This window comes from Strix aluco, chromosome 7 (assembly GCF_031877795.1).
Source record: "Strix aluco isolate bStrAlu1 chromosome 7, bStrAlu1.hap1, whole genome shotgun sequence".
Lineage (NCBI taxonomy): Eukaryota > Metazoa > Chordata > Aves > Strigiformes > Strigidae > Strix > Strix aluco.
This window is the reverse complement of record NC_133937.1, coordinates 41,603,122-41,616,471: the sequence shown is the minus strand read 5'-3', so window position 1 is coordinate 41,616,471 and position 13,350 is coordinate 41,603,122. Positions and strand designations below refer to the sequence as shown.

Here is a 13,350-nt window from a genome sequence, read left to right as displayed (position 1 = left end):
AATTAACGGACACAAGCTACAGAACTATTTACATTTTTTAAAAGGGCAACAGTCTGAAATACTCAAGTCTGCGCTGGTGCAAGCACACAGGGGAAGGAACACATTAAAAATCTGAAATACGATTCACTGTTATTTTTGACTTGGTGGCACTTGGGGGTCCCAGCCAGCACAAAGGCCACGTTGTCCGTGTGGCCATTCAGAGGAAGAATGGCCTGGTTTCCACAAGCTGCTTCGAGCAGAATAATAAATTAACTCCTCTCTCTGCAGGCTCTGGTGCCGGCAGGTTCGGGCTCTCTACCATGCGGCGGGCATGGCTTCCTCCCTCACTCTTGCCCTGGGGACAGGTGGCAGAGGGAGATGTGCAGGAGATGGGCACAATTACCAAAAAGAGTTTCAACTTCAACACAGCGCAGTGAAGAATGACTGAAAAAATAACAGGGATAGCTCTCCTTTTGTACTCATTTTTTGGCTGCTGGTACCGTGCAACTCTGAAAAGGGATAGACACAATAAAGCTTTGCAGTCATGCTTTTAATTATGTAAATCAGTAGTGACTAATATTACTGTAGAAAGGCCTTTAAAAGGCTTCTTTTAAACCAGGGTAAATTGTCATTCGATCTGATGACAGGGTGCAAAATTCCTCATTCCTGACCACACAAATAATCTCGTTAGAAAACCAAGCTCAAAGGCAATGAAATAAAGACTAGCAAAGTCTGAAATGCAGCAGCTTTCCATGGAGCAGAAGGCAAACAGCAGTCCCTCCCCTGCTTCCAACCGCCGCCTTCTCACGACGTCACGACGTCAGCAGAGCCGGCCAGCTCGGGGGAGCACAGCGGAGGGACGGCAGCGCGGCCGCCACGGCCGACCCCTGCTTGCAGGCTCCTCCGAGCATTGGCCCCGTGGGCGCGAGAGGGCGCGTGGCTCCTCGGGGACACCCCTCGGGCACCACTCGCTGCCCAGGGCCTGGGGCGGGCACCCCTCACCCCAGCGCGGGGCCGGCGCGAGGCTGCCCAGGGCCAGTGGCCAGGGAGGGGTTGGCCAAACCCAGGAAGCCCAGTGCCGGCTGGGCCACAGGGCAGCCTGGCAGCGGCTGGTGAACGCCAAAGCCAGCGGGAATACGGCATGCTGCTACTTGGGGGTCAGATGGTAAAGCCAGTAAATTACAGCATTTCTAATCTAAGCTGGGTTAGATGTGCAAAAAGGAGGTAACGGCCACTGGTTTTCGAGTGATTTCAGACAAGTCACTTCCTCTTCTGCACCTCAGCTTCCCCATCATTGAAACAAATCTTGACACCGACCTGCTCGGTGAAGCATTTTGAGGTAAACTACTGACAAGTGTTACTATATAAAGGAAAAAAGTAAATACTCCCTCCCACATACATGTTTGTGGTTCTTTGTGCGCTTTAGTTAGCTCATGAACGCCAGTTTCAGCCTAACTGTGATATATAGCAATCTTGCTTTAAAAACAGGCCATCAGCGGTAGGGACTGAAAATGAGCGAGAGCAGGACCCAATGGAAAGTTCAACTAAAAGAAAAATAAAAAATAAGCAGACTGCAGAACAGATGGCTAAAAAAAAATACCTGGAAGCCAAGAAACTATACCCAACTGGGACATGCACATACTTTTCCTTTGATATAACTCTGAAAACTTACATTAATACTAGTTGATTTTATAGATTTATCAACAATTAAGAGAAAGATTTGCTGAGAAAGTTTTTCTTAAGTATCTTGTCCAACACCAAACATGACACTGAACAGGACACGTATCTAAAGGGGTTTTGAACACCCAAAAGTGGTTTTTGGCTACAACATTCAGGAGAGAAGTTTCAATTTCCAAAAAGTCTAAATGTCTACTTTAATTTTCAGCAAGAACTGTTAAACAGAAACGTAAGAGCTGCGCTAAGCTGTGGGAATCAAAGTCCAAGATGAACTTTTCTGTGGGTAAAGGCATTCGACTCCACCGAACTGCAGGACGGGTGCTGTGAGTGAGGGGGGCTGCAGTGCGGGCTGGGGCACACGTCGTCCTGCCCAGGGTGCAGGGGCTCTGCCTACGAAGCCACAGCACCACGGAATGAGCGTCCCCATACCTATGTCCCTTCCCTTCTAAGGCAGTGCCTTAAGGGACCACCTGACAGCAATCTGCAATCCCAGAGTCCAGTAGTAACGAACTCATAATCAAGCATCTTTATGAAGTTTAACCGGTTGGTTCATTTTCTTCACTATCTTGGAGATAAATATTAACCAAACACAGCCTGTGAAGTCAAGCTTCATAACAGAGCTCGTTTGTGGTCCCTAAACAACACCCAGTCCCAGCTTTCCATGTACTTTATTGCTCCAAATCAGTTTTGGCTACCAAGTCCTGATCTTATCTACCTGGATAGCTCTATGAAATTACCATAATTAGAAAACAGTTGTAACTATTTAATCTTGTAAAGCAAACATATTTAAAGCAACACATCCAGTAACCGCTTATTGCAAACACAGCAAAAACGTGCTGGCACGTTGCGTTACTCATTTTAACTGCTACAACAGTTTGCTTCATTAAGATCTCTTCTTACAGAGCTAATAAAACTAATAAACTGGTAAGACAAAAGCAAAATAAGTGGTTTCAAATAAGATCTAGGCATCAGCTCTCTCACATTTATGAGGATTAGTAACAGGGAGCCTTGAACGTGGAGTCCTGCCTTGAGAAAACACTGGAGAACAGCTTTACTGTGCTACAGCAGCAGCAACAGAAAACATGTCCAGACTCCTAACTGAGACGCAGGACTCAGGTTTTTTTGTTTGCATTACAATCCTGGAGAACTTGAAATCACAGCAGGTATTTAAAAAAAAAAAAAGTTATGTGCCATTTTTTAATGAGGAAACAGCATTGGCTTAATAGCAGTGAGAGGCCTTCATGGCATTCCTTGCAGGTTAAACCACAAAACCATACCTGAGTATTAGTTACATCCTCTCGTATAATAAATACCCTCCAATGAGGAGAATATCGGCTCTGCTTCATTACCTTTTGCTAGTTTTCTACTGTTATGAAAGAACAAACAGTGCATAATAATGAGTAATGGATACTTCAGAGTTGAAAACTCACAGCTGCCAGAGGCAAGATCATATAAAGACTGAATTTGTCTCTACAGTAGCACAATGTTTTTACAAAGTTGGGCATTATTCTCAATTTCTGGGTACACAAAAATGTGTAAAGGAAACCACGATTAGAAGTTGTTTCCAGGGACAGGGGTAATTGAGCGAGATGCTCCCACACAATTAAGTACAAATATAAAACTGGTGAAAAACGTGAAGTTAACCTCTTTCCATTCCTACAGATCCATTGCTAGAGGAGGCAGGTGAGGGGACAGGGTACCCTTGCAGCCAGGGCGCAGGGCAGGGCAGGTGAAGGACTGCTGGGGCTGCCAGGGGAGCTGGGATGGGACTTGGCCCCGTGCCAGACAGCTCTGCCCACGGCCAGGCGCCTCCCTCCGAGAGGGTAACGCGTGTGCTGGAGCGAGGGTGTTGGTTTTAGACCCTGATCCAAGCAAGGCAGAAATGGACCATGAGCCTTGATCTCCCATATCCAGGATTATTTAAAAAAAAATAAATAATAATCAAAATAACAAAATATGAGCTTTAGTTTCCTTGTGAACTGTGCAGTATGTAAAAGTCAATTTAGCATCTGTGGTCCCTAAAGCATTCCAAGTATTCACAATTTTTGCAAGTCTGGGGAAAAAAAAAAAAAACCATTTTCAGAAGTGCATAGCCAAGCAGCAGTAGTCCAGAAAAGCCTGCTCCTTGTATTTCCACATTTGAAATTAACTGACAAATCCAACTTCTAACTCTTGCCATGTGATTCAAGAGACTGACAGCCACAGTGGTTTTTTGGTTAAGGCATTCTGAAATTCCCCGTCACCGAGACAGGGTTTTCTTCTACTGACATGAAACATCTGACATTACACCTTTGCCATGATAGAGGAACACTGTTTAAAACCTGAAAGTGCTCTTCTACAATTAAAAAATGCTGAAGGTCAGGTTGCCTATGGAACTTGAACTCGGTCCCCCCATCTAAAAAAGCGCAGTTATGTTATCCACAGTCTGTCTACGTGAACGACCCGACTAGGCTCCCCCCAGCTCCGAGATACCCGCACTCCAGCTGCCTGGCTTCCTTGCCCCCGTTTACTGTCCCCATCGCTGTTCAGGCTTTGCATCCCACGCTGGCAGCCCCGGGGCAGCTCCTCGGCCTGCCCATGCCCGCCTCTCCCCCTCAGCCACCTCCCAAGGATGGGCAAAACAGCCCTTCAAATGGGCCAAAAGCAGAATTGTCAAGTCCCTGCTCTGAAGCCTGCAGGTAGCACAGCTCTGTAACGAAGCTTACTACCAGCACGTATGTACGTGTGTTTTCAAAATCAGAAAGGAGTATTTTTCTAAGTCTCATTTACAGAAGGAGGAAGCATTATTTCCTGGAGATTCTCTCCAAAACTCAGATGGGGCACATACATGGAAAATTTTTAGCTTAAGGAGGTAATTTTTTTTTTTTTTAAACAAGCATATGTGACAGAAAACAGCAAGAAGGGTTGAAAGTAAGGTAAATACGTGTTTCCAAATACCAGTATGTTTACGCATTAGCGCACACTATAAAAAAGGGAACCAACACGTGAACTACTAAGGCAAAGGGATGTACTTGGAGCTTACACTGCAAAGTACAAAGGCCCTGAATAACCTTCCCTGCACAGCCGCTCGCCGTGCCTCAGCTCCCCGAGGACGCGGCACCGACAGCGCCCCGACAGTAGCAGCAGGGGCAGCCGCCCCCATGGCCACCGAGCCGGGCTCTCCTCCGCGGGCACCCCTCCGCCTCCTTGCCGGGCAGGGGAGATGGCGGCCGAGCCACCGCTGGGCGCTGTAAGGAGCGGAGGGAGGCAGCCAGCGCCACAGACCCGTTTTTTTCCGCGGCAGGCGCAGGATGCCACAAGTTTCCGTGATGTCAAGGCCGGGCTGGCTGCCACCACCTGGCACCCTGCCTGGCCACGTCCCTCCCGGGCAGCCCGGCCGGCTGGCACCCAGCATGCGCACATCCCCCCGGGCAGCCCAGCCGCCCTCGAGCCCTCCTCCCGCTGGGCATCGCTCCCCCAAAGCATCCGCTGCGTGGCCTCGGCAAGCGTGCCTCTGCCGTGCATGCGTTCATCATGCAGTGCAGGCAGCGTTTCTACCCTCTTCTCAGGCCATGGATTCAGACAAAAATGCCCCAACAACCCCCCCGATGAAAAAGCACCCATCTGAAAAAAGACCAAGATCTAAACTCAAAGGGGTGCTGGGTCTGTAACAGAGAGTTTCAGTTAATCACCCTTTCTAGTTAAACAAACAGGATTAAGTTCACTAAAATAATTAAACAACACACTGAGTGGCTGTTTTTTAATGTTTGTTTGGTTGGTTTGTTTGTTGTTGTTTTTTTTTTCCCTTTTTTCTTTCTTCAAATAGGGTAACACACAAAGTTTCCATTCAGCAATACCAAGATGACCTTTAGCTTTTTGGTAAACTTTTAACTTCTGTATTACTACAAATAAGGGCTCCAAATACTCTCAAACACATTAAGCAACATGGAAAATTGCATTAGGGGAAAAAAGAAAACCCTCTGCCTCCACATTTTCATCTAAAATGACCATCTGCCATGAACGCGACACAAAGATCGTTACTGATCGTAAAGATTTTCAGTAGCTCCAGCTCCCAAACATCTCCTGTCCCAAACGCTAAGCCCAATGTGGCTGAAGAAAGTACAAAGGATGGGGAAGGAGGGGGTGATAATTAAAAACAAACAAACCCTAAGTAAATAAATCAGCAGAAGTCCTTTCCATGTGTCCCTATGTCCCTCCCTTGCAAACACCTTCTTGGATGCTCCTGAAACTTCTTGTTCCCCTGTATTTTTTTTCCTGCAGACTGAGATCAAGGCTGTGAGCCTGGGTATCGGGCACTTCACACAAGTGGGGCAATAATCCGATTTGCATATTCTGTGAATGCTCTATCGTTTGCATAACATCTAGTTCATCAAGTCATCCGCTTTGTTGTTAAGCACTAAACTCTTCCCCATCAGGAACAAAGTGCTCCAAAACCACTATTCTCACAATCTGTTTTCACTCTCCCCCAACAGCCATTTTTCCTGTTTGCAAGGTATGTTTTCAGGGTATGAGAATTTTTACTGAAAAGAGGATGGGACTCTAAACTAAAATAATTCAGACTCAAGTACCAGTAACTATTCACAGTTAAGAGATGGGGCAAAATAACCAGCCATTAGGACTTCACTGAATTCTCTCTCCCTATAAGAAGATTTCCGCCCCCCCCCCCCTTCACTGTGATTTCTGATTATCAAGCGCACGGCGTGACATACTTGCTTACAAGACTTTCTTCTTTTATCTTGATTCCAGTGGGTTGTTTTCAACTGCTAATACTGTTTTGTGCTTTGAACATGAGAAACCAGAGTAAAGTCTGCAAACCCCGGGAGGTTGCAGTGCCCTTCCACTCCTACCAAGCGCAGGGATTGTGCTGCTGGAAGCTGCACAGCGTCGCGTGGAGGACGAGGCGCTGGGGGCAAAGCACAACAGCGCGTTACCGAGCTGCCCAGCTCCTTCTGCGGCGCTCAGGCTGCCCACAGCGGCGGTCACAGCCCAGGAGAGGAGGAGTTTCCCTGCCACAGACTGATTTTGCCGCACATACGTGTCCTGGAGCAGTGCCTGAGGAAAGCCGGGCTGCAGAGTCGCCTCGGGACACCCTCCAGAGCCACCCCACAACGTCGGCAGCCGTCCCGCCGGCCTTTACAGAACACTAATGCCGAGCGAGGCATGCGGCGGGCTAAGCTCTCCCAGAACACACCGACAACCGCGTGCCTTTCCGGGCTGAGCCCACACGACCAGCGCGAGTCCAGGCCACGGCTGGGCCACCCCAGCGCTACGCTGGGTAGCCCTCACCTTGACGGGGCGGCCGCTTACTGCGCGAGCCAAAGGAAACAGCCCCCGCAAAGACAAGCAACCCGTCTTCTCCTCTCAATCACCTGTGTGACATTTAGGTGATTTTTAGAAAAACAACTGCTTGTTGTTTGCTCTTCTCCTCCCCTAAACATGATGCCCAGTAAGCTGGGTATCTTTTCTCATAGGTGTTTTATACCATTACAGTATTCCCTGTCTTCAGCGACATTTATTTTCCAGCTATAACTTCTGTTCTGCCTTTTCCTTCTCTTCTATTTAACTAAGAAAAAAAAAAAAAGTAGTGTCTTGTAAAACCATTTAAGACATAATTCCCACACATTCCAAAAATTTTGGTGGCCTAGAGCCTATTCTGACCAGCCAGTTACAGGTGCTGCCAAAAGCATTCAGTCAAACAAATGTTGTCAGCTTCATACATTAAATATCTGCAAAAATAGGATTGTCTTATTACTAGGGTCTAAAAGAAAACAAAATAGAGCCTGCAAATCCACAGCGGTTAAAATAAATGACTGTGCTACCACGGAGATTATCAGTATTCTTAATGGTTATGATCAAATTGTTTAATGAAAGAAGACTCAAAGATTTTATGAATATTAATAAAAAAGACAAATATGCTAGAAGAAAACCAGTGAATTGTTTAGTAATTATATGGGTAGGGTGGTTAATGGTTTTAAGGGAATTAGTTTCACCAACATATGCGCTGATAACCTGACTGTTGCAAATGAGACATCAATTGCATTAGAAGTCTGACCGTAGAGTCCATCTCAGAAAACTGTGCTTCCTATTTTAACATCAAATCCATCTACACACACTAAGAGTTGCTGTAAATCACCTTCTTCTTTCGACCACATTCAAAGCAAAGTAGTTGACCTATTTTTAGGTTTGAAGTTACAGACACCACTTAAGATTTCACTATGACACAGGACTCTGCCTTTTCAAACACAAACATGTCTTTGTCAAGCAAAGATGTTCTCAACAAAATCAGCTGTGACCAGCAACTGGAAAGGGACTCTGAGAGCAAAGCTTGGAGAGTATCATCAAATTTGGAATAAATGGAGCTTAAATACACTTATCAAAAGGCTTTATATACTCCATGCACCCCGTGTGCAGACCGCATGCTGATACCAATCTCCTCTTTATCAGGACAGCAATCAGAGCAAACTCAGTGCTCAAGCGAAGCGCAGAAGAACCTGCCAAGGTTCCCAGGCCGGGCTGTGCTGCCATCCCGCCTGGGTTTTCACCCGCCTTCCCGAGGGGCGGAGAGGAGCCCATCCTCTCGCTGTCAAAGCCCTTGCTCTTGCCAAAGCGAAGCTCTGGCCAGCGTGGCAGCGTGCTGCACCCCCAGCACCTACCGTGCCCAGCCCAGACGGTCCCGCTCCAGCGTTTAACCGCGCCATGGGACACCCGGCACGGCCGTGCGGGGCTCACAGCCGTCATACTCCACTGTATGTATAAAGATCCACACTAGGAACGGGTCTATAGCTATCTACAGCAGCAGTACCGCCACAGGAAAAAGGAGATTTCTGTAATGGCTACAGCTACTGACAGTACGTAGTCCTTTCCACAACCTAAACGGCTTCCTTGCACGCAGAAGACAGGCTGCAACAGCAAACAAAAATTAAATAGTAACTTAATCTGTCATTGGAAGTTCTAACCTAGCCCCCACCCCCAAATCAAAACATGTTTTAGATAGCTTGTAAGTGGAACTGCTCACCACCCCTTCCCATCCCAGGTTGTACAAGTAAAGAAGTGGCTTCTCTGACGGCAGCCAGCTCATCGAGTGCTCCTCCTTCTCTTCTCAGGGTAAAAAGCAAAGCAGAGTTTGTACCTTCCCTACTCCAGAGGCAAGAGCACTGCAGAAGATCACTGCGTGCCCTTTGACAGCCTCCTTGACACTCTCCTGTTCTTCACCAAAAAGGGTGGGTTCTACAGCACACGGGACATCCTTGACCCTATGCAGCTTTGCTGTCCTAAATTAAGCTACCAAGGAGATGCTGGCTCTGGGCTCCACTTTGCACAGTCCCGCTGCTCCCCAGCCCTGCTGCAGGACGGCCCCGGCTGCCTGCCCACACCTTCTGGGGGCCCAGAGCCTGCACCAGGGGACAGGCAGGGGACAGGCAGGGGACAGGCAGGGGACAGGCAGGGGACAGGCAGGGGACAGGCAGGGGACGGAACCCCCCCAAACAGCTGCTGTCTGGAGGGAGCCGACTTTCAGAACACTACAGATAAAGGAGAGATACTTCTGGCTGGCTGCCTTATTCATGTTTACAAATTAAAAATTTAGTTCAGTGATGCTAAGTCAAAGAGGCAAGTAGATGCAAAATTTGATGACAATTACAGGGAAAAAAAAATCCGCTGGGCCAATTTTCAAATTGCCATATTTCAAGACAACAAGTTCCTGAAGCTTAGGCTTTTGGAGATGAATTAAACAAAAGTCTCCACTTTCCTATAGGATGGGTACTCTTCTGGCTTCACAGAGGAAAGCTGAAAACACAGATTTGAGGAATTCCAGAGCACACAAATCACAAATTCAGACACTCTGTGCTCCTTCTGAAGAGTGTCACTACTTGACAATAGATGCTCAGAAAAATCTGCCACACCTTTGAACAATCCCACCCCAGCCTACACCAAAGCAGAGACAGAAGGCTCAGGAAGGTCAGATCTCTCCTTTAAGCTGCTACCACACCAGCGCACATGTTCTTCACATGCTGCCTGCGGGAAGGGGACAGAGCACGGGGAGAAAAGGAGGAACACAGCTGGAGAGCTGACATTTGTTTCTTTTTCCTTTATAGGTAATGTAAAATATGCTCACTTTAAAGCTAACATTGTAATCCACAGAAGAGAAGGAAATGGCACTCCTCAATCATTCGGTGAATGTTTTTGACGATACTGTGTTTTAATTAGATGCACTTTCACCAGTTTGTTAAGTGTTCACATACAGGTGGATGGGTTTTTCAGAAGCCTTTTCTTGTTCCTAAAGCTCCTCACCACTCACCACTAGAGCACTACCTGAGATGCTGACTTTCTTTTTTTACTACTACTTCTTTTTTTGCAAAAGCTGGCTGGCTTTAGGCCTTCTTGTTTATCTACATGTAATGAGAATACAATACCTACAGCTTATACCATAAGGAAAAGTGTTATGAAGCCCCCAGATGAATGCCATGTATTCACCCATCAGATCAAATGGAAAAAGCAGAGCAGGGAGGAGGAAAAGTTTCGCTATATATTTAGCGATGGGAAACAAGCAAGTCTGAGGTCCAGGCCACTCTTTCCTCCTTGGAGCCTGTTGTCAGTGGCATGTCAAGGGCACTGTCTATTCCAGTGCTGCAGAACGTGCCTGGGAAAGGCTCCACCACCACCTCCTCTGGGGAGCATGCCAGCACCCAAAACCTACAAATATCTGGGACTGAGTTCAGCTGAACTCTTCCTTCGTTTGGTTTTACTCTTCCTTGGGGGAAAAGCAGCAAATAATAGTGAACTGGTAGAAAATTACACAGTATTTGATAGTTAAATCAATTTTAAACTATCAAGTCAGATGTCACCCAAAACACAGGCTCCACTTTACAAGACCAATGAATCCACGGAAAATAACATCTCTCAGCTGTATCAGCTGTGTTGTCAACAAAAGCCATCAAGTAGCACGCTGCTTTATGGGCTGCTACATCGTAAGCTGTCATTAAAAACATCCTTGAAAGTTTATTTAAAATATTTTTTTCCTGTTTGCATTTCTTGGACAAACTGCTTAATTTAACAGCATTAGATCTTCCATATTTTTTATGTTAATAATGTAGGATATTTGTAGACCAATAGCAGAAGTTTAAAAATTCTTGTATGTGACATTTGAATGTTATTTTAGTCTTCCATATGCTACCACATTCTCAGAAGCGCACACAACATATAAATCAATGATAATACATAAGTGACTTGTATTTACCCATCACAGCAATTAAAATCCCTTATTTTAATTTACTGGAACTTAAAAACAGGCCCCAAAAATGCTCCTTCATTGGTATGTTCTTTGACATATATTCAAAGACATGTTTCCATTATGGCTTTAATTTCTAGAAACATTTTTAAATTTAGAGTGGTAATTGTGCTTCCTTTTTTGTGGAGATATCTTGACTTCTTTCGAAAGGACTTCATCCTCAGAAGTTATGCAAACTGTATTGACACAACTACATATGCAAATTGAATTCCTCAGAAGAATGGAAAAATATTGTGGTCTGTGGTTTATCTGGGTTTCGAGTTTACAAAGAAGTATTAAGAGTTATTTTCCAGTACTTCTGATGAACTTCGATTTGCAGGTTTTCAACAAAGCAGAATTTAAAAAAAATTAAAAATTCTGAAGTTGTACATTTGCAAGGTTGCTGTGCAGCCTAGTATCAGGACAGTGCTGTGCTACTTTCAGTACAAGCTTATTAGTCTCTTCCCTAAGGAGCTTTTTATAAAGTTTTATTCCACTTCCTACTGCGTTTGTGAACACGGCGTAAAGAGTCATCCTGCTGCACACACTGAAGAGAGGAAGAAGGGTTCAAGGCTACTGAACAGCACAACTGGTAATGTTCCCCCCCGCCCCCCCTTCTTTTTTTTTCCTTTTTCTTTTAAAAAAATGTAGCTTTCTCAGATTGCAGATACAGAGGGCAGAGGCATGGAGAAGGAGGGTGGATGTAGCAGAACTACTGCAGCCAAGGGATGGGTTCTGGTCTACACTTCCGCTGCTCCAGACCCCTCACTTGACTGGCCACACAGGAGTGTTAATGAATCGTTTTCTTCCTGTTTTGAACTTTGTATACACAATATTCACTGGACCAAAGACAGACCGTGTCCAGTTACATGTTAGTGGTCCCTGCTCTTAGAAATTGGCAGCTCATTCTTCTCCCCTCCTCTTCCTGTCTTCCAGAAACTATTTGGAAGCGTTTCTGTAGTGCTCACCCCACTTTAGTAAACAAGTAAGGAGTCTCCTTGATAGATGCATAAATAAATAATGTGATGCTGAAAAATATGCAACGATCAAAAAAATTTCTATCTATTTATTTGTATTGTCTTCATAGGAAGAGCCTTTCCTGAAGATGTAAGAGAGGGTTTAAATCATAATTAGCTGAGAAAGTCTGCACAGTTTGAGCATCATGCACATAAAGCAGTAATCAACCAAAGCAAAGAAGAAAAATAAACAGATGAATCTTTTGTGAAGTTGACAGATAGTGAAGAATATAACACTGGTTACTGCATCTCAGATTTTGCAAATCCATTTCACTTGCCAGAAAAAGCAGACTGCAGTATTTTACAACATTGCAATGAAGGTCACAGGCTGCACCAGTAACTTGAGCATATAAATAATTACAGGACATTTTCAGTTACAAAAAAGCAAAAGATAGAATACTGCTAATCATTTTTTCTGTATATAGCTTCACCTTAAAACTTGGACAGCAGAATATTGTTGCTTTAATCATTTTTGTATAGGGGATGTTACACTGAATAAAGGAATCTTGTAGCCTTTCAGTGCTGAAAGGGGGTTATAAGAACGATGGGGACAGACTTTTTAGCCTGTTGTGACAGGACAAGGGGTAACAGTTTCAAACTAAAAGAGCATAGATTTAGAGTAGATAGAAGGAAGACATTTTTTACAATGAGGGTGGTGAGGCCCTAGCACAGGTTGCCCAGAGAAGCTGTGGCTGCCCCCTCCCTGGAAGGGTTCAAGGCCAGGTTGGACGGGGCTTTGGGCAACCTGGGCTAGTGGAAGGTGGCCCTGCCTGGGGCAGGGGGTGGCACTGGACGGGCTTTGAGGTCCCTCCCAACCCAAACCAGTCTGGGATTCTATGAATCTCAGAATCCATCAGTTCTGGCAGATAGGACACGAGCTGTCAGCGTGGAACAGCATCATGCTACTTCCTAAGCGACACCTTCATGTTCCACCAGTGCTCATCTCCTATTGCTTACTTATGTGTTTCTGCATGAACTCAGTAAGTTAAACAAGTGTCTGCTACTATAACAGAATGTGTAAGAGCAGCTTTTATGCTTTAAAAAAGCCCACACCCCAGGTTTACAATACATTTTATACTATGGGTTCAGTTTCAATGTTTTCACATTGCCTAAACAAGAAAAGTTTCAAGAAAGAGCAGACAGTAGGATTGATCTATTGCAAGCCAACATCAGAAATTGTTAGATTTCAATATAAATGTAAACTGGACTTCCCAACAGATTTTTAAAACTAAATTACTCAAATATATTTCTTACTTAGGAGGCTTAAAAGACCATTTCGTGCCAAGCTAAAGTTATTTTTACAAAATGTCAAACATTTTTTCAGGCAGAGGATTGTCAATGAGAACAAATTATGTTTATATGCTGAATTTTTATAATCATTACTTAAAAATCCACAAAGAGACATACTTTTTA

At 45.1% G+C, this 13,350-nt stretch overlaps 1 protein-coding gene across 3 annotated transcripts in view; it reads right to left on the bottom strand.

The window, feature by feature from the left end:
* INPP5A (inositol polyphosphate-5-phosphatase A) overlaps positions 1–13,350 on the bottom strand; it is a 251,249-nt gene that overhangs the window by 175,371 nt on the left and 62,528 nt on the right. The gene's annotated exons all lie outside the window — the stretch shown is intronic.